The sequence below is a fragment of the Hippocampus comes genome, unplaced genomic scaffold (genome assembly GCF_001891065.2).
Source record: "Hippocampus comes isolate QL1 unplaced genomic scaffold, H_comes_QL1_v1.1 scaffold58, whole genome shotgun sequence".
Classification (NCBI taxonomy): domain Eukaryota; kingdom Metazoa; phylum Chordata; class Actinopteri; order Syngnathiformes; family Syngnathidae; genus Hippocampus; species Hippocampus comes.
The window spans coordinates 518,744-544,992 of record NW_017805118.1 but is presented as its reverse complement, the minus strand read 5'-3'; the positions used below and the strand labels follow the sequence as shown (position 1 = coordinate 544,992).

Here is a 26,249-nt window from a genome sequence, read left to right as displayed (position 1 = left end):
GTCGGGGGGGGGGGGGGGGGATACAGAAACTCCAAGGGGAATACAAATACAGTTTCAGATCAAGGAAAAGAGTGCTTGAACTGGATGCGACTAACTCGATGACAGCGTAAGTCACGGTGGATTGAAGTTTTGGGCTGCTCTTGAAACTGCAGCCGAAGATGAGAACTCTGGGAAAAAGTTGGAGCTGAATAAAACAAAACAAAACAGAACAGACTCAGATGGCATTAATTGTTTTCGACATCAGGAAGCTCTTGTTTATTAAACAAGTAAAACGTGCTGCTTGTTCCAATATTTAACCAATCATGTCTCAAATGAGAGTAAGAAAATAAATAAAATCCAACAAAGAGAAATTTGCATCCACACGGGGGACATTGTTTCATTTCGTGTGGATTTTGTTATCTTTGTTTCATGGTAAATAAGGAGTTGCAGGAGGAGAGAGAGAGAGGGCCATTCCACAAACTATTTGTTTTGTAAAAGACTTAATGTAGTGTGAAATTAAACCCCTCCTTAAAAAAAAAAAAAGCGGCATCCTCTGCAGCATCAAAAGCAGCACGGTCGCCACTCGTGGTGCTCAAGCTTGTCCAGCCAAAAAATGAAACCGATCCATTTAGGGACGATTGGGAGGTGAAAAGTGATGGATGGCATTTTGCAATTTGAAGAGAACTCGTCCTGCTTTCACTTCCCATTGTTGTATAGAGATTGGCCATGCGTACGTTGTGTTTGGTTTTCCTTGCCATACTCACATAAATAGTTACGCGTTTCATTCTTCACCCTTTGAGGGACAGCGGTTACTACAGTGGACAGCTTATCAGGTTACAGGATGCGTGAAAGAGTTAATTTTTTGTTTTTTTTAACCAGACTATAGACTCCCACACTATAAATTAACACTTTTCCTGCAAATAAATGAGCACAACTTTGCCATGCCCCCCCATCTCCATGTGCCTGAAATTCTGTTGGGAAGAGAGCACCGAGAGAGCCCTGCACTGTAAAATCCTTTCGCGCCCCGGCCCAAAAGCTTAATTCTGCGCTCTCTCTTGCCGAGTGTGGGCGAGAGTGTCTACTTGCGCTTTGCTCCTACAGGTAGAAGAATCGGTCAGCCCCCCGCGGGACACCTCTCACTGGGTCAACAAAATGAGTCGAGATCTGTTGTGACCTCTGGGTTATTAATCTCTCCATGGAGCCCTTCTCCATTACTCTGTGCTGGTAAAAGGAGAGACGGCACCCAGCCGTGCTCCTTTTTATCCTCCTCTTCCTCACTCTTTGTGCGCCTCGAACACGCGCTGCAATCCTCCTCTCTGCTCCTCTCGCATCATGCACTCTCCCCTAAGCTTCAAATCCAGCTTTCCGCACTTGCGCACAAACTGACAGCAGTCGCGCGCCGAGAGTTAATGTTATAGTTCAAGCTTCACGTGTCAAGTGGGCCAGAAATGTGTCTCCGTGTCTGTGTGTACATATGTCGTGGCATCCTGAGGGCGACCGTTAGGTCGAGGGTCAGTCGGTCTATCATTTCGCAAGTTCTCGTTGTCCACTCCTTCTGTCACTCGCCACTGGAGATAAATAAGTGGCCTATTGTGACTCGGGTGTGTGTGTGTGTGTTGAGGTAAGTGTCTGGGAACAGCTCAACTTGGCCTTGCGTCAATGCGACTTAAGTGCAGCCATGCATAACCATCTGACAGCTCCCCCCCAGCCCCCCCAGTTCATCCTGCCCTCCTCTCCACTCGCTTGCCCCCTTCTGCCACATCCCAGTTGCTAACCCACAGACAGGGAGATCATTTTTTTCCGGCTACACCAAGTGCTAGACACAAGCGGCTGAGGGAGCCGATTGGTGAACACGAGGGGACCGCGAAACAGACATTAAAAAAACGACGCAGGGAAACCATGACAAAACTAGATCTATTCAAAACCAAAACCCAACAAAAACACAGGTCATGACATGAAGTGTGACAAACATGCAAATAAAAAAAAAAAGGGGGCGGGGAACACATTTTCATGCGACTATTTGATCATCCCCTCGAGGAGCATCCTCAGCTCTACCGCAGTCAAAAAGAATTTGTTTTTCGCTAAGAGCCAATTTCTGACTCAGCATCTCATTCTTACCTCCTGGAATGTCCAAATTGCCCTCATGGAAAACATATTTCGGGAATTGCTGCTGTGTTCAGTGCAGGTCAGACACTGTGGAGGTGAATGGCGCCAAAGGTGCTACTGATGTCAGACTGTCCGGTTGCTGCCGTCAACAGTAACTGATCCAGAGATAATAGTTGGATATTAACCCTTTCATACACCAACAATGATAACCAGTACCGTGATAACATGATGCTGTGTCCCTGAAAGGGTTAAATATCATTTTAGGTGTCTTAACTGCGGCAAATAGTAAATTGCTAACTGTGAAACAGCAGGATTTCACATTGCTATAAATACTGTCTATTTGTGTCCCCATCACGAGTCAACAAGCATACTGTGTCAAAGACCAGTTGAAGATAAAAATACCAAACATTTTGGGAATAGCTCTAATTTCTATGGCACCACAAAAAAAAAAAAGGCTGCTTGGGAAATGAGCTATAAAGGCTTTCTGTTTCAAAAGTGAGATGATTTCACTGTGCTGGGCTGGTTTCCCTTCTGGCTGATGAAGAGGGAGGGGTGGTGGGGGGGCTCTCACTTTCAACATGGCCCTCTCAAGCAGCACAACACAACAGTAGTTGAAATGGAAGCCAAATTCGTGTCGGCAGCCTTCTCTTCATCCCTTAGCTAATTACCTGCAGAGTGGCTGTATGCTTATTAACTCTCCCCCTTTAAAAAAAAAAAAAAAAGTTTATTCCAGGCCTTAGAAGTCAATCAGAAAGCAAGTGCATTCAAAGCAGCTAAAAATAACAGCCATCTTTTATTAGCAGTTTGGGTGGGAATATTCAGCAGGGCGAAATGCGGAACTCTGGCAATGTGGTCATCTCATTAAAAAATAAAAAATAAAATAAAGCCGAAATGGTAAAATCACATGTAAACAAGCATGTGTGGGATGTGACGATGCTGCAGTAATGAATAATTCGGCACACTTTAGGGAATATTTTCTTCGTCGCTGAACATTGTTCTTCCGCCATAGGGAGACTTTTCAGCTTTTCTCCCAAAGACTTTTTCAGAGTCGTTCGCCGTGTAAGTTCCAAACGCTTGTCGCTGGCTAAAATGATTCCTGCCACATAAAAGGGCAAATGACATTTAAAGGGAATTCCTGTCCTTCTCTGTGAAGGCCACACACTAAACCCCATGACAAGATTTATTTATCCTAATGAAAAACGTCTCCTCAAGGGACCTTTGCGAATGACCCTCTAACCTTACAAAATGTCCTGACAACAGTGTTAAACTTCTCTTTGCGGTTTGCCGTCCATGAAAAGGATGCACGGAAACTGCGTTTGAAAATTTGATTTTGTGTCGTAGTAATAGATATTTTCCTTTAATGATAGGGGCTGCAGAAATTAGAATGAATTCTTTGATGGAATTGTTCCTACACTTCAGTGGCAGTGGTGGCGGCAGGCTGGCCGAGGGAATTTATTTCTTGCCTAGGATGAGAGATGGTCCCCGGCCAAGACTGCCAAGGGAGGGACGGTTAATTGCAGTAGATTGCCTTATCTTCTTGTAATTATGCCTGTCTCTTTGGAATTTCAGGCTCCAAATGGCCAATCGATACAATCAGACCACAGACAAGGTAGAGACGCAGGGACCCGGACCGGACTTCGGACCAGCGATAGCTTTGATATTGTATTTAAAGAGGGCATGCTTGCTTTGATTGCTTCAGATGATGCTGTATTGCTAATGTGGCTCTTGGTCAATGGCGGGACCGAGCACACAGACTTGATATACAAACAAACAAAAAAAAAAGTATTTTCAGACCTAGACTACAGCGACACATTCAAATTTGGGATAGGCTTCAAGCTCACGCTCCTTTCTTTTTCTATTCAGGACTACAGAGGGGAAAGTAACCCTTATTTGACATGATTTGCGCTGAATGCTTTCAATATCTCGCAATTTAAAATGACGCTTTGTTAATCGTCCTGTCCTTCTCTTTCTTATTGACAGAGGCCCCAGACAAGTACAAAGCACCGATCTTTCACGACAGGAGCCCACCAGACGACTCCACCTGCTCACATTTCCGCCATCGCCTCTCCTGCAGGTAATTGACTTCCAGTCAGATTTGCCTCACTCGTAACACTTCCATAGCTCCATTCTAAGAATGGAGTGAATGCCCCCTTTGAAGAAGGCTGCCGCTTTGGTTCTAAAAGCCCTTGGCACCTCCGCGCTGATTGAGAATCAGGCTGTGTCAGAGTCAAACTGGCAGGTGGAGACTGGAGTTGCATCAGGATCTGCCTTTATCACCGGGCCCCTCTTCAAAGAGAAGATAGGGGTTTTGTGATAATGAGAGGGTAGCTTGAAGGAGTGCAGGAAAGAGAAGAGCCGGGGCTGTTGCTTAGCATTGTAATTGTGACAGGAGCAGCTGCCTTCTCTCCCGGGGTTCCGGGACTCTGCGGTGACACCATCCAGCAGACAGTAATTAATCGAACAATTCTCTCTGTCGAAGGTGATACAAAAGGGGCCGAAGACAGACAGTGAGGGGCAAAAAAAAAAAAAAACAAAGACCTAGACATACTGTACTTAGTAATAAAAGACTCAGTGGACTGGCGAAAATGTGCCAGATATTCCCACTCAGCCATATCAACTCTACAAATGCGCAAAAGTGTTTGTACATTATTTCGGACTAGTTATAGTATAAAGCCTGATCTTGTAAGGCTCGGCTTGACTTGAAACGAGAGCGTTTTGAAGGTACGTTATAAATGCATGCATGAATACTGAAGTGCACGTGGCATCCTTCACACTGTGTGTCAATTAGAGGGAGTTCTCAAGCATCCCTGGGTCTTCAATCAATCAATTCGAAAGCAACGCACTCGATGACCAAAACAACCAAAAACAGCCGTCGAAACAAAAAAATATATATATTTCGTGTAGTGTCCCATAATTAAAATGTACAATATTGAGAACAAAAGTGCAAGAATGTTTTTTTTTTTTTGCTTTTTGCCCAGGCCTGAGCTGGTACAGAATCACTTACTGATCGAAGGATCTCTCTGCATGTAACTGGATATTTTTACGAAAGATGTTGATACAGTTTAGAGAATGTTATAACCCACCCACAATCCTATATTTTAGTTATTTGAAAATATTTTATGGAGGCATAGCAGTATGGTCTCGAGCCAAGGCCTCGTGTATTTCACTAATCCAGGTCAGAGTGTAAATCACACAGGTCTGACGTTCACGATGAGTTACTCTTGGGGCCGTAATGCTAGAATGCACTTGTGTGTGTACGTGTGTGATTTTGTCCGTGCACCATCCTGGCCCCGGTCACGTGGGTGTATCTGCAATGCCGGCCTCGTTAAGCGGAGAGCAATAATTGATGTCAACAGGGTGGCCTCTTCTTACTGTGTCAACATTAATCACCAGGCCTGGATGCCGCCACCCCTCACTGTTCTGCTTAACATTCATTACGCTCTGCTCGAGTCGGATAGAGCCGAGCCATAAATACACATGCACACGCACGGACTCTCGCACACGCGCGCACACTCATTAAAAACAGACACTCCTCCTAAGGTGGATCTCATTGATTTTGTACTTTTGAGGTTTACATGTATTTGTAGCCCACTCGGGAGGAAAACAGACAAGGAAGTCTTTGTTTGCGCCACACACAAGTCACCGTTTTATCACGTCTGCCACAGCGCTGCAATCCAAAGCGCAAAATAATGTCACCTTCTTCAATGATGATATAGCTAGGATCCAGCGAGGCCATTTTCTAGTTTAGTTTAGTTTATTTGGACATAGATCACTAGATTAAAGCACACAAGACTCTCCCGGCTGGCCAGCCCCACAATGACCTTCTCAGCCCTTTTTTGGAAGGAGAACACCTGAGCTGCAGGCCAATCAGGTCAGAGCTCTGCAATTGGCCGTCGACAAGTGGTCGCCATCTCCTTCCCTGAAACAATCAGCTGACCACAAAACGCATGAAGCGCCGCACAATCCATCACTACGGCAACCGTTTTGGATGGAGAGGAATGTGCCCCATCCTCAATCGGCAGTTATTCGGATGGGTCATTTGGCTTTATGACAAATGTAAAAGTGGCTGAATCGTAGCCGGCGGTATTTTGTCTGTGCTCGTGTAGGCTTGCTTTAGGCCCCCCCGGCTTCCTCCCACGTCCCCAAACCACGCATGTTATGCCGTTTATCCAGCTTCTTTCATCTTGGGCATCTGGCTGAAGTAAATCCTCTCCTTTCTCGAGAACACTTTGAAAGAGTAATTCATCACACCCCGGCTGGATTTCTGTCATGCACTTTACTGGAGTCAGCCAAATCCTCCATTGAGTGTCTCCAGTTGTTCCAAAATGCTGCTGCTCACCTCTTGATTGGTATTCGTAAGAGGGAGCATATAAATCCTACTCTGAAATCCCTTAACTGGGTCCCTTTTGTATTTTAGTTCTTTTTAAGATTCTATTACAGTATTTGTTTTCAAATCTTTGAATGGCCTTGCCCCACCTTCCCTCTCTGAGCCCCTCCACCCCTGCACACCTGCCCGGTGCTTCAGGTGTGCGGACCAGACACTATTAGAGGTACCGAGAACCAAGCGGAGGCTCAGAGGAGATCGAGGCTTTTCCCTCTCTTTGGAATGACCTCCCGCTGTAATTTAGGCAAGCCCCCCTCGCTGCCCATCTTTAAAACCCGTCTTAAAATTCATTTTTATTCTTTGGCTTTTGACTCAGCATGAGACTTGAGTTTTATTTGGACTGTTTTTGTGCTTCCTACTGCTTCGTTATGAACTCATTCAGTACCAGCCAATTCTAAACCAAGTCTGGAAAGACGTTTAAAAACGTCTTTGGGAGTGAATGAGTTCATGAATTGTTGTTTGTTGTATGATTTATTTATTTTTGCTCCATCTGCAGCACTTTGTATACAGCCGTGGTTGTTTTCAGTTGCTCTATAAATACAGTTGAGTTGAGTTTACTCCACCTGTCGCCCAAAGTCAAGTGGGGAAGTGTCCCAGCGGCCATTTAGAATCAGCAGTTTATAAAATGGACGGATGTAATTATCTATGTGATTAGAGATGATCAAAGAAAAACTAGCGAGGCATATTGGGGTGTTGTCTCCCTCCAGCCGAACCTCCACTCGGTGTACCTGGTGTTGCATGAGTGTGCTGCTACCTTCATTCGACAAAATATTCCATTAGACACTGCGTGACTGTGAATAATGTGACAGTGTTAACGCTGCTTTCAGTACCTTGAAGGTAGAAAAAGTGGATACAAGCAGAGCCATTTGCTGTGCATTACAAGCCAAATTGCCGCTCCGCTGGATAAAGGTGCTATGTTTCATAAATTCTGGGGTTCTGATGTAAAAAGTGAAGGTCTTGTGTCTGTCTGGCATAGGAGAGGGGCATACTCGAGGGTGGGAGATGCTTTTGCAAAAGCGATAAAACAAAAGAAACGTTACGAGACAACAAGGGTTAAAACTTGGGAGCTATTTTCTCTTTCTGGCAGCTCTCAGGCAAACCTCTTGTCCCTGATTCCATTGTGGATGAATTCTCACCACTGTTGCCCTCTTCACATTTCAGCTCCCTCATATCGAGGCATTTCTGAATTGACGATGCTTGTGTTCATTGTAACGTGGCATACGTGTGAGTTTCTGTGCTTTAATGACCTGTCGGGTGATTTCTATCCCTCGGTGTCTCTCGACATCGTTTTTCTCTCCGTGCGCACCGAGGCTTGCTTGCACAGCTTGTGGAAAATGGGAGGAGATAATGTCTCCAAGGATGGGGTTGATGTGGTCAGGATGTTCCCGTTTCGGTTGCATCCACACACACCGGAGCCAATGGTTGGCTGCTTACCCGGCGGGACACACGCGATTGAATGTCTTGTGCGTGTCAAGTGCTGCGGCCTCCCAACCGCCGGGTGAACAGCGGCATCGCATTTTGACAGGTAATATTCAAGCGTTCCTTTTTCATGTTTTGCGGATGTTGTCAAAAACTGTCACTTCCTTCCAGATGGAGCAGGTCGTGTTTTAATTGGTCGTTTCTAGTTTCGAAATAACGAATCGACTGTTCAAACACAGTTGTCGGTTGGCATCGGTATCTGGTAATGTTATTGTTATTTTTGTTTAGAAATTATCGACCAATCTGAAGTGTTGAAAATGCAGGAATGGTTGAACACTTTTTTTTTTTTTTTGCATCTCAGAGATGCATTTACAGGGTCAGATGGAGAGTTTGGTACGCCAGAGGTGGCAGCATTACATTGATGTTCTGGAGTCCTCCCATCCCCTGAAATACACCACGAGCCAAAACATGATAACAAAATCTCAAAAGTTAAATCGGACAATTCATTTGACCTTTCCATTAAATCCACCACAATTTTAAAGCCACAAATTAAAAGGAAAAGATCTGTTAAAAAAGCTTTTCATATCCTACCCAGAAGATGGCCTCTGGGCTATTTTCCTCCCCAATTTGTCTTGCAATTCATATTCAGTAAACGTTACAGCATTTAGTGAAAATGCATGAAGCAGTGCCAGTGACCTTACAATAACCCTGACAGAAAAAAAAAACCCAAACCCTGCAGTATCCTGCTGGGCTTACATGAACCACTGCCTCGGTCAGGAAAACTCGGCTTATTTGTAGAGATATGCCTGGTCTAAGCTTTAAGATGAAAGGTCTCATGTTGAGACAAGAATGGAGAGTTTTTAATCTAGTGTTGGTTGCAGATTAAATATGGTGGACAAGTAACAACGTATGTGGCTTGCCTGTGAACTCAACCTAGCGATTGGTGAAGTTAGATATTTATTTTCTGTTACCGGATGACAAAAGTATCCATTTCCCGGTCTTGGGCGGAACACTCTAAATTGTCCTGAGGTGTGAGTGTGAGCGCGGATGGTTGTTTGTCTCTGTGTGCCCTGCGATTGGCTGGCAAGCGGTTCAGGGTGTCCCCCGCCTACTGCCCGAAGACAGCTGGGATAGGCTCCAGCATGCCCACGGCCCTCGTGGGGATAAGCGGATAAGATAATGGATAGATGGACCCATATATTTGGTAGTTTTATGACTATTTTCTTTTTGAAAATATTGAAAACGGTTAGTGTGAATGACAAGGCCGGGGAAATTCCCTGTATGAGCACACGGAGGAAGAGCTCCAAGTGGTCAATTGACAAGGATTTGAGAATGTTGTGAAGGTCAGAAAGCGGAGCAATGTGAGAATCTCACGCCACAGCCGAGACCGCGACCCGTGTGAACATTCCACTCTCGCCGACTGACACCGGCTACCTCGCGGCCAGTCGGAGAGCAAAAGGTGACAGGAACAAAACGATGGGGCTCCCCGTGTGTCCGACCATCTGCGATATGTAAGACTCCGCAGGAGGACGAGGAAATGAGGTCAGCTCAGCTTTTGAAGCTGGCAAGCTGCAGGCAGATGAGGCAGCATGCGGGGACTGGAAGCTCACATCAAAGGCAGTCAACCAAAATAGCCAAATATTATTACGGCTGCGTGTGCCCAAAGTGTGGGCGTGCGTGCGTGTGTCGCTTAGTTTGGCGATGTTGGGATTCCACAAAACATGAGTCACATTGTCCCCAATTTGCTGCTGATGTAATGTGTGAGGTGAGCGCTGCTAAAATATCAATACAGTATAGACCAAGAGGCTTGTGCTCTGTTTGAATTGGTTTTAAGTTGGAGAATAATAATCAAATAAGCCCCTTGATTTACGTACGAGTAGTCACATGGTTAGCCACCAAACATACCTAAAAAAAATATGAAGACTGAAATAAAGATTTAGTCTCAAATGTACTTCATCATTATCAGTGTGAAATCCTGGATTTTGCTCAGCTAATATAGTTGCAGGGAGCCATGATTTATTCCGTTTTTCTGCTTTGAAAAAGGTCGAGCCAACAATTACACCAGTTTTTTAACATCTACGATCGAAAATCCCAGTTTGTGTCTTCAGCGCCGAAGTGGGCGGTCCACGGACCCTGATTGTGACGAGAAACGGAACCTAGCCAGTTGAGAAAAGGACCTGAAACTCGCTCGGTTACACAGACTGGTTGCATTGAGCGTTTGTGTAATGTGCCTGCCGAGACATCCGCAACAATTAAAACAAGGAATGGAATTGCTTTGCTGGCTTTTGTCAAATTTATATTTATAATTGGATTTTTTTGTTTTGTTTTGTATAGCAGGATGATGGGATATTATAAGTGGTCCCTTTTTTGTTTTTACATTGAACATCTCTTCCACCTCTTTCATATTCAATATCACATCCTCAGATTCTTTGAAAAATCTTCGGCATTTCCCAGACATAAACTACCAGTCCAGAAGTTGCAATTCCCACCGATACATCGTGCTGCTTGTCTGTCTGCCGCTCCCCCGCCCTCTGACAAACGTGACAGCGAGGACAAGCTGAAATTTATTCGAACAAGCCATGCCTGACAGGCTGGGTCCAAGAATGAGCTGCGATGGACCAACTCTGCTTGCACATGCTTGCGTGTGAGCCTGGTTGCCTCCATTGAGGCGGCAGGGCCTTCTCAACTGCCTTGAGAAGCTCCCGCCGGGAAGAGGCCTTTCCTCCAGACTTAGCTTAACAAGACCCTGTTTCTACCCTTCCATCCCGCCTCTCCTCCATCGACCAACACTCTGTGCTCGCTTGCTCCTCAACTTCCCCCAGAGGAAGGGGGCGGAGGACAGGCAGGACTGGCTCCTGCTTTTGAGCGGCACGGGAATGCTGATACGCGCAGACTGGCATCCTTTCACTTGGAACCATTGTGTGGTGACTCTCCAACCTTTTCTCCATCCCTACAATCTCCTCTCGTTTCCCGACGAAATGACGCGTGCAGCCAAAATTGAGATAAATATAGCATGTAAAAGAGTGGGACATCATTTCTTTTTTAGTGGCCATAAGGGGGATTGTGTTTGCCTTTCTTCTCTTTCCTGGCTTGTTTTTAGAATTTGGGGGGTGCCTTTTGCCTCCCCGATTTGCCTATTCATCTATTTTTGTTTGTTGCCGCCACTTGCCAATTTGTGTCCCATAATTGCGGCTTTTTAGGCAGTCTTCTTTCAAATAAAAGAGGCTTCAGGCAACAAAGGGAAACGCCGAGCCAGAACTCGGTGTCAAAATAAAATTATGGGGGGAAAAAAAAGAAAAACAACAAGGAAAACTGACATCTCCAGTAAAATTTCATTTATTAAGTTTACTTATGTAGAAGCCACATCCATGAAAGAAATTATTAAAAAAAAAAAAAGCCAATTAGGGATGCACTGAAAATTTTGCGTCGGAATTGGATCAAGTGGATTTTCGGTTTTGACCGAAACACTTTTGTCACCACAACCAAAACAAAGGGTTCTCAGCCTTTATTTACAACCATGTGAACCCAGATCGACTTTATCTTTCCATCTCATCTCATAATATATCATTATGGTATACTCAGTTTGCCCTACTGGGCATACTGAAAAACTCAGCAAAGTTACCCAAGGCTCCATACTGAGCCTTTTTGTTTTTATGAAAGACCGTTCTGTCCCTAACTAAAAAAAAACTAAAAATAACAAAAGATGTGAGGCTGACAATCCACAAATGTATCCACACTTGCCATCCGCATTTTAGAATCCCAGTACTGCAGGCCTGGATTATATTCCCTGAACGTTATAACAAGGATGAAAGGACTCCAGTTTTATCTCGGGTAGAATTTGGAGGCTCCAGAAACAATGGAGCATCTACTTTTTATGCATCATTGTCACAAGCAATATTCTTATGCTTTGACTTGTAAAGTTTGTGTGTAGCGGAACATCCACATTGGACCACCATTAAATTTGCACGATTCGAAAAATGCCCAAAGTAAAAGGCATTGATGGCTTTCAATATTATGGTTTTATGGTAAATCAGCCATTTATGCCCATGTTTGGGCATTTGGGCTAAAACAGATGGAACCCCTGTTTGAATATTGCTGTTAATTTTTTTTTTTGTTGTGTAATGGCAGCATATTTGGTATGCAGCGTTTTGAATATTTTGTAAAGGCTTGCACAACCGCACGCCATAATGGCACCTCTCTTGAAGACGTCCCGATGATGTTTACTGTAGTGACAGCATTGTGGTGACAAATCATTCAATGATGACCGCTTCTCTCACAAAAGGTCGACGCGAATTCGACAAATGGCCGCTGATTTGCCGTCAGCGAACCCGCGCTTCGAACGGAGCGACGAGTTGGTATGGCGAGATTGTTGACGACTTCGAGTCTTGAAAATGCTAAACAAACGAATACGTTTTGTGTGTTGGCGGCATTCAATGGCGAGTCGGGATTATCGTCTTTGAAGTGACGCGGTGGTAATTTGCGCGCTTGTTTCTTTGCTTTGACATGAATCCGTGATGCAGGCAATTTCAAATACATTAAAAATACCGCCCGCTGGATTCTGCATTTGATGAGTGATCAGAGTTGGGCCGCTTCCAAATGTGGATTTAAAAAAAAAAAACCTATCTGACACCTATCTGCCAATGTGACAGCTGTCCAAACTCACAGATGGAATACGCGCTGTCAGAATAACTCTCATATTGATCAATGAAAACTGAGTCATGGCTAACCTTGTCACATTTTGTATTTATTCATGTTTATTTGACCGTGTTGACACACCTTTTTTTTTTCATGAGTGCAAAATGTTGCATTTGTGTCAGTTGCATAAATAGAGTTTCTTCTGGTTTCTTCCGGTTTTCAGCCCATTGAACAGGTCTGCAGCAAAATGGATCCCCTTTTTGTGCAAGGCCTGCTGCCATCAGACATCATTGTGTGCGTGATCTGCAAACACACGAAGCTAAAGACGTGTCTGTGAAGTCAGCACGCTAATCTGTTTACATGCCACCTGTAGTTAAAGCACCGTAATGATTTTTTTTTTTTTTTTTTTTTTGGAGGGCGTCGGATGCATAACAAAAGACACCTCGCTTCATCCTGTAAGTTTCCGATGCTTTTCGCTAAACTGTTCACTGTAGTATCCGCCGTCCCTCAAAGGGTTAAAGACTTGATTTGGGAATATGACTCGAAAGGCTGGTTGTTGAGGGAAAAAAAACCCCCATCATATAAAATTGATTATTTTTGATGCTGCTATGCAAACGCGCACTGGGAATGACGCGGTCACGATTTGAGAATTAGCCTGTCAATCTGGCAATGGCATTGTCATGATTGCAGGATTAGCTCCTCCAACAGCGGAACCTATTGCTGAAGCTGAATTTTCTTTATTTGATTTTTTTTTAAATGTCATGCCTGGGTGCTGAGAGTTAATTTTTTGCCTCGCAAAACCGCAGTGTTTTGTGACATGCGAGATGCAAAATTTGCCGACAGCCGGGCTACCACGTTGAACTTAGTCACCCCCGATGACGTCCCTGCCCACAGCATCTGATTGACTTTGCAATATATATTTTTTTGCATTTCGGATTTTTAATGTGCAAGCATGCATGCATGATTAACGAAGGTATTTTAAGCACCCCATCATTATCTTTGTCCTCAAGTCGAGAACAAAAAAAAAAAAAATGCTAATTATGTCGGTAGATGCCTCGGCAAGTTAACTTAAGTGTATCCAGTTCGACAGGCTGGTTTCATGAGTTTATATCTGGATCCTCCGTTTAATGTCACACTTTCCACAAAAACTCACTTGTGCACAGATTGTATATTTTTGCTCAGCATGTCATAAAGACCGAAACGGTTTGTTTTTTTTTCCAGACTGAAACCATCTGGCATCAACTTTTATGTTCGACCTTCAACTCAGTCACGCTGTTTTTTGCAATCACATATATATATATATATATATATATATATATATATATAAAATTATGATTTTTTATTTTTATTTTTTTCAGAGCACCTTGTTCAGAAAATGAGGACGAACATGACAACTGCTCGGACCGAAATGCGTACAATAAAGCTAATGATAACAATCACACAAAATGCAGCCACGGATCTTTTCGTTTTAGGAAAGTACAACGTCGCTCGTTTGGTGTAAACTTCCGCTGGCTAGCTCTCTTTCGAATCACAGAAAAGATAGAAAAAGAGTCATAGAAAGGAAATGCGCTGCAGCGTTAATGTGAAGAGCGAAGCCAAAACAAAGCTCCGAGCTTCCAAATCCCCATCTTGATGCTTATTGTTCATCCCGAAAGGTGGAACCTGATAACATGGTAAGCTGTCCACTGTTGTAACCGCTGTCCCCGAAAGGGTTAATCACAGAACATCACATAAATCACCACCGATCCTTGGGTTGTTGCTTTTAACAACTGAAACGTCGCCCCAGAAGCTGTTGTGCGAGTCGATGCAAACCTCAGTCTAATCTCAAAGCTGCTGGTGATGGAGCGGAGGTTCTTCCAAGGATGACAATCTCATTTCCCGGTGCAACTGCAGACAACAATACAGTAATAGTGTCCCATGACCACCCAGTTTGAGGGTTGGCCTTGTGTCTGTTTGAATCATACCGAGGAAAAGTGGCTCGAACACTCATATTGTACTTTCCACACTCGTTTTGACTGATTACTATTCTTTTTTTTTTTTTAACCCTTTCAGGGACAACGGTTCCGCCAGTGGACAGTTTATCATGTTATCAGGTCACAGGGTGCATGAAAGGGTTGAATCTGGCAAACGGTATTCTCAATAATATGTCGCCAAGGGCGCGTTTTGACCTGCTAAAATCGGCGTTGTTTGCTTGCAGATAGCAGGGTGCTTGCTAGATTCAAGATTTATAGTGCTGTCGTGGGAAAGGGGGGGGGGGGGGACACGGTTCTCTTGTGAAATGACACTCCATATTTGCTGTCCAATCAGTTTGCAAGTCACGCAGCAGCTCGGTGTTCGATGAAACTCTCTTTTTATAAATGTTTTTTTTTTTTTTAATTAGCAAAGCTGCATTTCTCACCCACCGTCATCCATTTTGAATGGGGAGGCCACGATCTACAAAATTGTTTTATGTAAATGATATTGCACTATCATTAATGGCCGCAGACGCTCATTAATGTAAATTTAATCAATACATCGGATCTGTACAAAGCCGAACAACAACATTGAAATTTCAGCTCAGACTTGGCTGTATGAAATTGCCCATTACTGTTGGTGAAAAATGCATTGCTATTGGCAACTCACCGGTGCCCACGGTTACCCGTTCGTTCATGTTTGGCTAAGATGCTAATATATGGCGAGTGCCTCAGGATATATTCTAGTGCTGGAGATTGTACTAAAGTGCGAAAACAAACACTCGAGCGTCTGAGAGGCCTTGCAGAGAAGCGACCTAATTTTCCCCACAACCCCTTTGAGCCCTTTCAGGGACAGCGGTTACTGCAGTGGACAGCTTTTCATATTATCAGGTTCCGGAGTGCATGAAAGGGTTAACATGGCTGTAAAATGCGCTCAGAAAAAAATAAAATACGGAACACAGTTGAGAAATAATCCCCAGTTTCGACCACAGGGTTTACAGGCATTGAAATTTGCCATTCGCCTTTGGTGATGAAGCCCAGCTGCTCAAAGTTGTTCGGAGATAGTTTTGGCCTCCAGAGGAAGACGCGTAGTTGCAGGCACTAAAGGGGCTTTGTGATGATTATATGCCTGGCCAGGTGCTCTTTTGTGTGAGAATGGAACAGCAGCAGAGAGGCCCTCAGATCCCGGTTGCGGGCACAGTGGCGAGCTGAAAGGATAAGCTCGAGCTGTTTACCTATTGTGTTGCAGCACACGCTAGCTAGCCTTTAAAGCAGACGTCGGTTCCGTTCTCTGATAAATTGAACACAATCTGCTTTATCGACTGGAGATTTTTTTTTTTTCAAGAGAGTGTCTATAGATGAAATAAGTGGCATTTTTTTTTTTTTGATACATCCGGATAAACCCCAAAAGAGGACCAATCCCAACCGTCTTCTCCCTGTTTGAGTCTTCAGCAAGTCTCTCAAGTCTCAATCTTTACCGCAGCTTGGACTCACACCGGAAATCTCCATTCAGCATTCGGGTTGACGTCAGCAAATGACGTTTGAAGAATCATATGTTTCCAAAGCCATATTCACTTATCTCGTTCAAACATATTCGAATGGAGTTGACAACAGCGTATATCAGCGATCAAAGCGTGGGAAGCTTGTCCTTTTGTACTCTTTGGAGAGCAACATTTCTCCTGTAAATTATTTTATGCGCAAGATTGGATGAAGCCCCTATGCTTTTTGATTTACAGTCAGATTAATATCATGATTAAAAAAAATAAAATAAAATAATTCTCAGGGGAAAAAAAGGCAAATGAGTTTGGTTCATGATGACCTGAGTCGAAAGCAAATAAACCAGAGATAAGGTTGATGGGGTCATATTTTGTTTTCCCCTTTTCTCGGCTTCCTTCTTCTCCTGGGGGGTGGCGGGGGGGGGGGAATCAAACAGATGACAGCTTTATTAGTCTCAGGCAGATTTATTAGGTGATGCACTTGTTTTTTAAAAGGACAGCACCACAATCACTCTTTCAGATTGTTGCATTGTTGTATCTCCTCGCTTCTCCCACCCTTCCTCCCACCACCCCATCTCCAACCCTCCCCTGTATATTGATCATAAAGTATTTATTTCTGGAAAAAGGTGGCTGGCAGGAATAAATTCTTGTTGTTTCCCAGACCTTCCGAGCCGAGCACATACTCTATCAAATGACTTTTACGCGGTATGTTGAACTTGCACTCTGTTTGACCTACTCCGGCGTTTTGAGGTTTAAATATAACCCCCCAGAGTCTAAAATTGCATATCCGCTCGGGATGGGCATAATAATCAGTGACAGGAAACATCCTCCGAGTTGCTATCCAGCATTAAAAACAATGATTGGATGCAACTCTCGCCTATTTGCACCTATTTGTCCTGGTGTCTTGAAATGCACTAATAACATGGAGTCCGCATGCCTCGCTCCAAGATGGACAATTATGTGCCGCTGACGTGTCTGGTTGAAGACGCTGACCTCCATGAAAACGTTTCCAGTCGACTGATTGGCGGTGCGATCTGACAGAGCGATGGTGCGAAGGTCTGCTGACATGAAAGTCATACGTTGAGTTCACTCTTTCGTCCCCTTTCATCGACACGTAAACAGCCAGATGCTTCGAATCGACCTGCGAGTTGGTCGTAGTGTGTGACTTTCTGCTGTTAGGCAACGAATAGTTACTCCCAGTCAGCGACGAAGTCGGATTTTCTCGATAAAGCAGTCGAAATGAACGTGCGGTTCCATCACGAGACTCCACCGCTACTGTACGTTTGTACGTCACGTTCAAGGACCCCTTTTGTCGTTTGTTGACAAAGTGTACGGCGTCTCATTATCCGCGAATGTGACGTGAGCAAATGTTTCATGATAGCGTGATGAATCGTGTCAGGCGAAAGCCCTCGAAAGCTCACCTGACGGGGCCTTGATGAAAGGCACAGAGGGAGCAGGCGGCGACGCGGGGGTACGCGTTTGCCAGGTGAAAGGCGTGGCAGAAGAAGGAATTTGGAAGAAGTGGGAATGGGAGAAGTCGAGAAATAGACGATTAAGCCCAAGGGAGCTGCCGTCTTTAAGAAAACGTAGACGTAGGGGTGCGCGGGCGTGCGCGTCGCAGATGTGAAGATGTATACAGTCTATTCAAGTAATTAGGCGTGCCTAATTGAATCGAGATCACGGCTCTCCAATTAGGTGGAAAACTGTGACAATGCTCTGACAGTAGTCCTCCACTTGTGTGCGCGCGCGCACACACACACACACACACACACACACACAGGCGGACATGTTATTGTGTCTCCAGCCTCGTGGGATTCTAATCTGTCCCAGCCCAAACAGAAGCTGCATCCACAATATTCCGTGCCTGCGCAATAAATTGTCAACACATTAAAAATTAAATTGCACCTACAGGCTTCGAAGCCATCTGGGCGTTGGAACTCCAAATCTGCGCCCAACTCTCGCCCCTCGCCGCCCATTCGCCCTTTCATGCACCCTAGTGACCCGATAACATGATAAATTGTCCACTGTAGTGACCCGATGTCCCTGAAAGGGTTAATATACATGGCAACTGATAAAACGCCTGCACAAAAAACAAAAAAGAATCCATTTGAAAGCCAAGATCAGTTGACAACAAAAGCAATGCTTTTCAAAGAGAAAATGGTCTCCTTTATCGTCCCTCCAGCCTCGGTCAATTAAAATGAATTTGCCTTTCGAGCTCATTCTGCGCCACTGGCAAAGATACAAACGAGTGAAACTAATCTCTTCGCCATTAGCTTGTTGGGGCGCATCAAAGAAGCGAAAATGAGTTGTACGCAGCATGTAGTATGAGACTGCCAGGAGCAAGGATGTGATGCGCGCCGAGGCGACTGTTCACTGACTGGGAATAATCCAGTCGTTAGGTGTCTTTTTATCAGAGATCGTTTTATCCGGAGATCTTAATATGTCAACGTATGAAACGAGCACATTAAAAAAAATGTGACCTGAGACACACACGGGAAGAGAATATCTCGTATTCTTTTTCATGATTCGGTATAATTGGTGTAGCTCAGGTCTTGGTGAGCTGCAATTTTAATTGTGCAAGTTGAAGAAACTGACCTGCTTTGAGTTTTTTTTTTTCCCTCCCCTGTCCTCTGCTTTTTCTGCTATGTTTAAGTTGCTCTCATTCCATAATATGATCAAGTTGCTAAAATGCTTTGGCGTATCCTGAAGCAGGAACTACACAGCACAACAATCTGTTCTATTAAAGAGAAGCTAAAAAAAATTCTGCAATTTTTAAAAACATTTTTTTAAGAGTTTTCCGTGGTATGCACCAAGGAGGAGCCCTTCATGGGAATTGACTTGATGATGTCTGTTGTCGTGTAGTCTTTGCAGGAGAAATGTAATAAATTCATTTTTTTTTACAACTTTTCCCGATATTTTAATTCAATGAATTAAATTTGGTTTGTTTTTGTAGCCGCAGGGCAATGTGATTTCTTTTTGCCCCTCTGGTGGGTGGCGCTAAAATCAGTTGGAGTTATTTCAAATACAAAAATGACACCAGTATTGGTGAAGCTTGGTGCTGCGGTAAGGGTGCTCATTCGTTCATTGATTTTTTTTTTTTTTTTCAGCCCCGCATTTAAAAATTAAATGATAAAACACTCGTGGAGAGAGAAGCGATTGTTTAATGAAAAGCGATGCACAGGGGATAAAAGGGAAGTTAGTGACGCTATCAAATTTAGCGACAACCTTGCAGTTAAATGTGTAACCTTGGCTCCTTGGACGCTTGGAAACTGCAGAAACTCTCTTTTAATTTCGATATACTTTTTCCCCCCGATTCCACCGCCGTCTTTAATTCACCCTCCGCGATGCTTTCCCCTTCACTGGGTTTCACTCCGTCACAGAGCTGATTGACTTTGAGAGGGCAAGCCAACACGCAGAGGCTCACCGAGTGTCTCGGTGGAGAGCCGGGACACAGATTAGTTCTTCGTCTCTTGTTTTTGGCTTCATTCAGCTCAGGCTTTCTTTGAGAGCAGCCAGCGGTCTCATTTAGAGCACTCGCGCAAAGCGTCGCGCGGCATCATTGCATCCATGCAGCTGTCAGGCGATTTGGAATCTGCGTGTCTGGTCGTGACCCAGTGACCTTTTTTTTTTTTTTTTTTTTTTTTTTTTCTTTTTCATCACGCACCCATGGAAGAGCCGCACAGGTTACTTTGGCTCATTTCTAAATTCCAACTATGAGGACTAAAGATTGAACCGCGCGAATTGGGAAGGTGTCATGTGATCATCATCATCATCATCATCATGATGTGATCTGTCACGGATAAGTTGTGCTCAAAGAATTAAACAACGGGATGAACAAAGCGGAGTGTAATTTGCAGCGGTTCATTTCGCCGATCCTGACTTGAAATGTTACGCGACGGTTCCGCATATCCGGAACAGAATGGGACCCCACAAATGGAGACTGATCAAAGGTCTATCGTTGGAAGCCTCTATTGGGCTGACATCAGCGTCTCGATACCAGGGCTCTTGGACCTCATTCTGAGTACAAAGATAACACAATGTGAAATAAATGAATAAATTGTTGGACGGTGGAAGCCATAATTAGCATTCCCGCGATGGTTACTGTGTATATGTCTCGGGCATACACTTGTATATATATCTGCTGCCGGCGTGTCGATTCGAGGGCAACCTGGCAAGGAAGAAGCGCGATGTGTTTGTTTGAGCTAATTTGGCTTCAGCCAGCTTGACATTTTCACACAATTTGATAAGAGACTGAGTAGATTGGCGGCCCAGCTGGCAATGTTTTTTTTTTTTTTTTTTCTTCTTATGAACTGAGAGCAGATAAAAACATTAATTCCTGTTAATTAATGAGCATGTGAGCACAGAGGTGGCGAGGAGGTGAGGGCGAGGAGAAGCGACAACATCCGCTGAGACACCGTTCATCACCGTTAGACACACAAACACGTTTTCTTCTGTCCCTCCCTCACGCTATTTAGAACTATCTGATGATCACATTTTTTTTTTTTTTTTAAATCTCCGGATTTCGTCATGTAGCCAATGTTTATTATGATCATTAGTGAAGAAGCAAAGCAATTCAAATCAGACATTTTCCAATACCCTGTAACCTGATAACATGGTAAGCTGTCCACTGTCATAACCGCTATCCCTGAAAGGGTTAATACTTCCTCCGGGCAAAAATTAGCCAGAGGATATTACAACAAGCCAGTCTCAGCATCAGGTGATGGAGAAGGTGGAGTCGGGCAAACGTTTCAGATTTGGAAAAAGCCCGTCCTACCAGCAGGTGTGTTTCTCATCATCGCATGAGTCAGAAAGAATGACCAAAACACCAACCAAGAATCGAGTTAAATGTCCGAACTTTCAACTGACGGCGCGCAAAGGTCCGCGACTGTGCCCAAGAGCATAAAAGCCGGTCGATGATTGATGCTCTCTGATCTATTAAACACAATGCGTCACGTCGGCACAAACAATAATGTCATCCCACTATTTGTCTTCCGTCCCAGCTTACAGCTCACAAATGTCACTTGCCAACAACCGTAAAGCTTGTGAGCCTTTGCGGTCACGCTTGTAAACTGTCTTGACCTGATTGGACCCGACCCCCCCCAAGAGGACATTGATCCCAATTGGCACTTGGCAAAGCCCGCTCAGTTTGTCGTCTTGCTCTGACAACGCCATTGCCTTTGGTATTTATTTGCATGTTGTTTTTGTCTCTGGAAGTGAACTTCAGGTCTCTGACATAAATCATGTGGAGAGGTTTTGGATAGCGGATGTCACAGGAGCTCTTAGGCGATGACAGCGTATCAGCTTGACTGCCATTTCAGATAGTGTCACATCACGTTACGTCGTGGAGGCAGCATTGATTTGCCTCGAGCGTCGACGGGTAGACATTAAGATGTTACCTTTCACCGAAGCCTCTCTGATTGTTGTAACGGCGTTATCTAATAAGTCACTTGGAATATGGAAGGAGGTCGTACAAGCAGGATAGAGATTCTCGTCCTTTGCGTTTGTGTGGGATTTTTCTATATAAATCAGGGAGCATGCTGCAGATAAATGTGATACATTTTGGGGTAAAATACAAGGGAGTACCCATAGATGAACCTTTTGAAGTGCGCCCAAGAAAACACTGCGAGTAAAGCTTCTCTGGTGGATGTGTTTGCTTTGACATCAGTCAGGCACATGGGAGGCCGAAAGACCGTATTCGGGATGTCTCTCAGCAGAAGGGAAAGAACATGCCTCAGGTGCGAGGTGTGCCAGGCAAGCTAAAACTCTTAACCCTGGTCTCTGAGGCATTACCACCCTCTAAAATCCCCCCCACCCTCACACACCCTAAAGCCTCACACCCACCATCTTTTATTCCCTTGAGCAACAACATCGTCGTCTCCTCGGAACAGAGTTTGAAGGTGAAGATAACGAGGCTTGTGTGGCATCATCTTGTAGGATCATCGTGTTTTCTATGTCACTCTCTTGCCCTCTTTTTGCCACATCGCACGCACGCACGGCCCCAGAAAGCCTTCGAGGGCTCCGTCGAGTGCTATCAGAGCCTAATTAATGGTGGCTGCAGTTATGTTTTATGATAGAACATAATCAGGCTCTAATTAGTTTGAAATGGGGCTCACAGGTCTGATTTATGACCAGTTAGGGTGATCGCTGGGGAGTGATTGAAGAGCGGACTTTTCCATTCAACGCACTCCAGCCTTCATTATGTGAAAGTGTGCTGTCATTACAGCACACTGTAATATCTCATTCCGGTCAATCCTGTATATATTTTAGTTTTTTTCCCCATCTGGTCATTATATTCTTGGTCAGCAGTGGGCAACTGGCCGCCAGTTTTTCCAGTCATTTTTTTTGCAGTTTTGGAATGACATCTAGGTCTTTTCATCGTGCCTCAATAACATAAAAAAATTGAATTTAGCTGATTTTTGTCAGGGAAAAAAAATTACAAAATGAGTTCTTGCACTTAAGGTTGATTTACCGTTAAGCAGTTTTGTGCCGTCCTTGAAAGGTCATTTTCAAGCAAGAGCACCTCTGTGTTTAAATAGCAAATGCACTTGAATGGAAACCATTATAGCAGATCACACCAATTATTTTTTTCTTGTGGTCTTTGGAATCATATTCTGAACATTATCATATTCAAGACCTGGGTTTTTATTCACCCTTTCCTGCACCAATAATGACAACCTGTAACCTGATAACATGAGCTGTCCACTGTAGTAACCGCTGTCCCTGAAAGGGTTAAAGGAGAACAATATGATTGGGGATGAATAAACAACGCACGCAGCAAGAACTGATTCAATAACAACAACAAATAATTGTGCAGTGATACGTAATAATAGGCCTCATATCAACATAACCATAACCTAAAGCTCTCGCAATAAGGACACAAATCAAACAGCAAAAGTTGTTTGAACATAAAGGTATACGATCACCCCACTGGGTGCTCCCATTTAAAAAAAATCTTTTTTGTTTGTACATTCCGAACTTTATTTGTGACAATTCCAACATAACAACCGCCAACCTACCATCGTCTGCTTCTTTTCTTCCGCCTGTCAAACTTTGAAGAGCATTGCTGTAAAAATAAATAAATAAATAAATAAAATCCCAATGTACTTGCGATAACGCAACATGCGTGTTAGGGACAGAAACCTCTCCGCATCATTATCCTGTTCTCATTTCCAGATATCAAGCAGTGATGCCCACAGGACAGAAAAAAGAAATTGTGTAGAGTGCTTGAACAGAAGGGCTCTTGCAGAGAAGCAGGACATTGTGTGTTTGATGGCAGAGGATGAAGGGAGTTTGACAGACCGACACAGAGGAATTCTCATATATTGTTCATTTTACAGCATGTCTGTGACTGAGCAAAAATGTCCCCCCCCCCCTTTTTTTTTTTTTTTTTGTGGCCTCGCCATATCTGACACTTTAGTCTGGGGCCCCGTCTCTATGTAGACAAAGAATTAATGCATTTGATTTAAAATCCAGGCTCAAAGAGTAAATGAGGAATAACTTTACGCAGATATGTTCTTTCTTAATGTAGAGCTGTAATCCTCCACCTTTTTCCCCTCCTCAGTTAAGGTTAATGCACAAATCCTCATTATCATGGTTTTTTTAAGTGTTATATGTCTTTATGATTAATTATATTCATTTTCAAAAAAATAATGACAACATCGTTTTGGGACTGGAACAGATCAATTGCATTTCCATTCATTTCAATGGGAAATATTACCTCAACTTATGAACGTCTCCAGTTACAAACGGGGTGATGGAACCCATCCAGTTTGTAACTTGAGCTACGACTGTACATTGTCCCGTATGCACCAAGTGCAAGATATTCAACAACCGCCTCGGCTTCCGATGAATGACAAAAAAAATGAAGACATTATTAATCCTTAGTCTGTTTCGAGATCTACTGCAAGGACCGCAAAATAACGCAAACCCCTCCACCAATCAAACTTGTACCCACAACAAATCTCAGTGTGGAGCCACTCGGCATGATTGATGCACAGCAATGGACCACCTCATGGAAATTTGGACTCATTCGCTACCTCATCACGGTTATGGTGCCCTTGGGGCGAGACACTTGTCACTCGGATATCCTCGTCGTAACATTTGTCGATGGATATTTTTTGTATGTGACGTGTTCAAACTAATGAGTGTGTCCTGTGAATTTTCCCTCAGGGATGAATATGTTTTTGTTTTCCTCTGCTCATTTGTATGTCGTCGGATAGCTGCACTTTGAAAGTACACAACTTGAAGATTCATCACAACAAAATCATAAGAGTTTTTTTTTTTTTGGCTGCATTTTCAATTTGACCAATGTGAAGTCTGACTTACTGAGAGTTTTCATATTCACTCGGATGCCCCGGGGATGTATCTTTCACTTTGTACGACACAGATCCTCAAAATGAGGCTTTGCGGTCAAACCGGTGTTCTTAATCAATATCATATTTTCTTTCGACTAGTACGGTTTTGAGACTGCCGGTCCATATCAATGATTTTGACTAATCACCCTCATTTTTTTTTTTTTCCAACACGAAAAACAATTGCCTCAGGGCTTCGTGTTGATGTGCGTAAACATTCAAGTTCATTTATTCAGAAAGGAGAAGTTATGCTGCAAGTAAGTGGGGTAAGCAAGTCTTCCGAGAAGAATGTGAGTGGCGATAATTATTTGATTAATGGTTTATTTAAGCCTCCTGTCGAACAGCGCTGGGCAAAACCGAACCTCTTTTTAATTGGGGATCAGCGCATGAAGAGCTTCAGTCCTTGGTGTTCCAATAATGTTGCGTAATTGAATCGCAATCTGTCACAGCGACAGCTGTGAGGCACCAGACGCTCCGAGGCTCGCATTTAAGGTTAATTAATGGACGGCTTCATTTCTCTAATTGCGTGTTCCCAGATAACGAGATTGGAGTTGAGACAATTATCTCCTTGCTCTTGAAATCCTATTTCTCTGCAAAGGATATTTTTAACCCCCCCAGACCCTCACTTACACTTTGAGGTCAGATTAGATTTGCGGAGGCCAGTTGGAATTGATGACATAGAGATGGAATCGAATTGTAAATTCAGAGTTAGTGGGAGGTTTTTTTCGAATAAGATGACATCCCCTCACATTATAATTTTTCATCAACTTCCTGTATGTCCGTGTGCTCCTGTCCAAAGCAGCAAACAAACAACGGTGCAGTACAACAAAATATGTGACCTATGATGTTTGTGTTGGACTTCGTATTGGGGTCCCCAAAGGCTAGACTCTAGCCAGGGGTGTCAAACTCATTTTTTGTCGCGGCCCATTTCGGACTTACGGCTTCCCTCGGCGGGGGCCGATGCGGAATCTCAACGTTATTTATTACCCATGACAATTTGACATTTCGGTCCAGATTTCAGCCAGAATCATGATAGTTGGCACATAGGATTTGCTCCCGCGGGCCACATAAAATGACATGGGGGGCCGGATCTGGCCCCCGGGCCTTGACTTTGACACCTGTGGGCTAGAGGAGAGTGCTTCATGGCTGTCAATTTAAATCGGTGGAAATAAGGTACCTTTTATCAGAACAAATGTATTGGCCTTACCCCTGCGGATTTTGCATCGTAAAATGTGGCGATAAGGATCACAATATGGCGGCATGCGTTTTTCTTTCAAGCTTGACATACTGAGCACAAAGTGATGGGAAAGGATAAGAAAAAGAGGTGGTGTTTTCATTCGGGGACAGGTGAGAATTAAAGCATTTAAAGGGCTTGTTAGGACTTGAAAGCATCGGATGCCGAGACGCAGCCTTGAGCGAACAAGAAGAGAAAAACAATGAGGGAGGAGTAACTGACCTGAAAAAGAAGCAATTCTTGGGCTAATAGGGAGGCACAGAGAGAAGTCGGTTCAACGAGAGGAAGCGGCAATCAAATCAAGTTTAGACAAGTCTTTTTAATTAGCGTGTCTTTTGTCGAGTGATTGAGGATGTCGGACCGGAGGGGAACTTTTTGGGGAATACAATGACACTGAAGTCCGCGAGTCAGCTTGCGGTGCTCTCATATGTTTACGTGGCGCCGGGGCTGACGGCGCCATTAGGGCCCCTGCTCTCGCAGCCAATCGGTCACAATGACAACTCAATCGCGACGGTGGATGGCTTTTCTTCAAAACGCAGTCCGCCTAGCAAAACCACTCGAATAATCTACGCAATCATTCAGTGGCCAGATCTGAATTTCCAACCTCGGGTTGACAAAACCTCACTCCAACTGTCGTGTAGCTTCATTTTGCCTGCTGGATACACACATACATAAACACATGTATGTGTGTGT

The 26,249-nt window shown here is 44.0% G+C and overlaps 1 protein-coding gene across 10 annotated transcripts in view; it reads left to right on the top strand.

Moving 5' to 3' along the window:
• Window positions 1-26,249, top strand: part of rbfox3a (RNA binding fox-1 homolog 3a) — a 239,756-nt gene that overhangs the window by 29,309 nt on the left and 184,198 nt on the right. For all 10 annotated transcript variants that reach the window (XR_002167726.1, XM_019865687.1, XM_019865686.1 and 7 more), the window contains exon 2: window positions 4,066-4,159. The gene's annotated coding sequence lies outside the window, so the exon portion shown is untranslated. The remainder of the gene's footprint in view (window positions 1-4,065; window positions 4,160-26,249) is intronic.